Here is a 3996-nt window from a genome sequence, read left to right as displayed (position 1 = left end):
TGGGGCCCGGGCCAGCCCACAAGCAGTACAGTACAACTAAGTCATTAGAACAGCCTTGAAGGCAAACAGTCCATGCTGCTGCCAGGATGCCATGTAGCTCCAGGCATCCAGGAAGTGCACTTGAATACAAGTAACGTGTCCCAACTTGTCAATAGCTACCACAAGGATAATGCATAATCCACTAATCACTCATTTGTTCAGAAACCATGTATTGAGCAGCCACTCCATGCGAGGCACCCGGGTAGGGACTGGCAGTGCAAAGAAAAGTAATACATGGCCCTGCCTCCAGGACTCTGCCTTGATTAGCATATCTGCCAAGTAAGGAGAAACCCTTCAAACCAGCAAGAGTAGCTGGTCCAAACAAAACACTCTCTCCCCACAGTGGACACTGTATCACCACAGCACCCACACGGGATTACGTACTGAAGAGCCACAAACAGATGGCAGCTGTTTCAGACTTTCTAGTCCTTCACTGGGCTCAGTGCTACTCAGACACAATGTCTCCCTGGCTAAAGCTTAAAGGTCTGTCCTAGAGAAGAATGAAATACACTGGGTGATGGGGGTGGAAGAGCTGGGAAAGTCTTCTCAACACCAACGTCTCTACCCAGGGCAGAGCTGAGCAAAGTGGCCCTATGTGCTCAAGAGTTGTGTTTCCCAGCTGGCCATCTATGGCACAATCTTAGCAGTCTACAGAATGCATTCCATCCAATAACCTCACCTCTTTAAAAACTATGACCTGAAACAAATGGGAGCCTTCCCATCAAAGAGTACAATGCGGTGGGGAGGGGACTGGTAAGGGGAGACAGAGCCTCGGCGGGAATGAAGGATGGGGCTATGGCATGAGAAAATGTCCTGCAGAGCTGACGGTGCAGTCACCACCCACCCGGAGCTCCAGGGTCCCAAGCCCACAAGCTTGCTCTCCACCCAGCTCCCACCTTCCCATCCCACTGTGAGTGTGTATTCCACATTCCAGGTTCATCTTCCCCTACAGGGCTAGACATACCCCTATTCCTAGTACCCCATTCAGCCCGGTCACGTATTGGCTAGAACAAACCAAAAAGGAAACACTGAGGACTCTCACTAAAGAATACGATAGGAGTGACATGACCAAGAAGGCGACATAGGTCATTCCTGACTTCACTCCCCTTTACAGGAAGAACAGCTAACAACTATCATGGGCAAGACACCACTGAGAGAATCCTGGGAACAGAGTGAGGCTGCAGCACCCACTCCCCACCACCCCAGAGATAAGACAAACTGCAACAGAAGGGTAGGAGGAGCAGCCCCATGTTGACCACATGCCCCTCCCCCAGACCAGAGCAGCACAGCACCACGCCAAGAGCTCTTCCCAGAGCCTCCGGTTCCTCCAGTGAGAAAAGACAGCCCAGGGGTGACATCCAGCCTCCCTAGCACAATAGGTCACTTTGTGGGAGCCCCAACTCTAGCTTCACCCCACAGGAATCATGGGAATCTGTGAGGCTCAATCACGGGGAATCTGATCATGATGAAGAAGTGGGGAGGGGCTTCCAGCAACCAGCCCTTGGACCTTGGCAGACCAAGTTCCTACCTGCAGAACCTAAGTAGTAGTGCCTACCTGTGGCTTTGCTCACCTGCAAAACCAAGGTGGTGGTGCAGCGTGACCAGAGAACTCAGCAAGGTGCAGGTCTGCTCACACCCAGGCAGAAGAGCTGAGTCAGCCCCACCTGCTGTGGAGGATGGCTCCTGCCCCCCGCATCCCCTCACCAGAAAGCTTGTTTGGGAAAATTTGGGAATTGCCTGAAGTGGGCCCACCCAGTCCCACCCAGGCAGGAAAGCTGAGTCATAGCTCACATGCTGCAGAGTACGGCCCCCAGCCCCATGTGACAGAAAGAGCTGCAAGAACACCTGGAACCTGCTGCATAACAGAGCAATGCTTAAGCCAAGAGGCAGGTAGGCAGAGCTGATCACCCCCCAAAGCAAAGCCAGTGGCCCAGGACTTCCCTAGTGGCATAGTGGTTAAGAATCCACCTGCCATTGCAGGGAACACGAGTTCGAGCCCTGGTGCGGGAAGATCCCGCATGCCAAGGCGCAACTAAGCCCGTGCACCACAACTACTGAGCCCGCATGCCTAGAGCCCTTGCTCCACAACGAGAAGCCACCATAATGAGAAGCACACGCACCGCAACAAAGGGTAGACCCCGCTCGCCACTAGAGAAAGCCCGCGAGCAGCAACGAAGACCCAACGCAGCCAAAAATAAATAAATTTTAAAAACAAAACAAAAAAACAAAGCCAGTGGCCCTGTTCAGCCAGGGGACCACCTGGGGCATGGGTTAGCTTGCACCAAGACCATAAAGAACCTTAGCAGCCTTGGAGCTGCTTCTGTTGTGCCCAGACAGAGAAACTAATTCATAGCCCCACTCATTACTGAATACAGCCTTCAGCCTGCTGGACCAGAGGGTCTTACCAGAGCACGCAGCAAGCTGCAGAGCCCAGCCAACAGCCCTTCTTACAGTGACACCTGGACAAAGAGCACAGCCCATGGCTTTCCATCTACGCAGAGCAAAGCCTTGGTATCACCTGACCAGAAATATTCAGTGTACACTCTTGCCTGATTCAGGTCCTCAAACCGCAGGGAAGCTAATTCTTAGCCCCACCTACTGCTGAGCATAGTATCCAGTCCTGACCACTTAGTAAGCCTGACCAGAGAATCCAGGCAACCACAAAGCCCATCCTACAGCCTCACTTGGACAGGGAACAAGCTAGCAGTTCTATCCAGCTGTTCTCAGCCAGTGGCACTCACCCCTCACCCCAACCTCACAGTTCAAACAGTTGCCTCACCAAAATCAGACCTTACAGCAGGCCCCACCTGTCCAAGGACATTACCAGCAGACGTGCGTAAAAACCCACACTGAGCTAATGATAAAAACTATCTCTACCAAAGCAAACCTGCAAAGTCTGGAAGAGGAGACCACTTACTCAAATGCGCAGACACCAACATAAGGAATTAAGGATTATTAAAAAATCAGGAAAATATGACACCACCAAAAGAAATTAATAAAGCTCAAATAACTGACCTTAAAGAAATAAAGACCTATGAATTGTCAAAGAATTCAGAATAATCCCCCTAAAGAAGTTTAGTGAAATACAAGAAAATAAAAACAACTGAAATTAGGAAAACAATGTATTAACAAAACAAGAAGTTAACAAAATGAGAAGTTCAACAAAGAGAAACCATCAAAAAGAACAAACAAATAGAAATTCTAGAGCTGAAAAATACAAAAAGTGTCTGAGGAATTCAAAAGAGAGCTTCAAAAGCAGACTCAACCATGCAGAAGAAAGAATCAATGACCTGGAAGATAGGACATTTGAAATTATCCAGTCAGAGTAAAAAGAAAAAAGAATGAAAAATAGTGAAGAAAGCCTATGGACTTATGGGACACAATGAAAAGAAACAATATTCACATCATGGGAATTCCAGAAGAGAAAGAGACAGAAAGTATATTTAAAGCAATAATGGCTAAAAACTTCCAAACTAAACATCCAGATACAACAGGCCCAAATGATCCCAAACAGGGTGAACCCAAAGAGAGCTACACCAATACACATTATGATTAAATTGTCAAAAGTCAAAGACAAAAAAGATTTTTTAAAGCAGCAAGCAAAAAGAAAGAAGTTACATACAAGAGAACCCCATAGGACTACCAACAGATTTTCTTAGCAGAAACTTTTCAGGCCAGAAGAGAATGAGATGACATATTCAAAATTTTGAAAGAAAAAAACTGTCAACCAAGAATACTGTCCTTCATAAATGAAGGATGGATAAAGACTTTCCCAAACAAACAAAAGCTGAGGGAATTCATCACCACTAGACCTGCCTTACAAGAAATGCTAATGGAGTTACTTGAGTGGAAATAAAAGAACACTAGTTAACATCATAAAGACATAAGGCAGCAAAAAACTCACTGGTAATAGTAAATATATACTCAAAGTTAGATTTTGTAATAAGGAAATAGTGG

This window comes from Balaenoptera musculus, chromosome 2 (assembly GCF_009873245.2).
Source record: "Balaenoptera musculus isolate JJ_BM4_2016_0621 chromosome 2, mBalMus1.pri.v3, whole genome shotgun sequence".
Taxonomy (NCBI): Eukaryota; Metazoa; Chordata; class Mammalia; order Artiodactyla; family Balaenopteridae; genus Balaenoptera; species Balaenoptera musculus.
Note: the sequence above shows the minus strand (reverse complement) of the source record.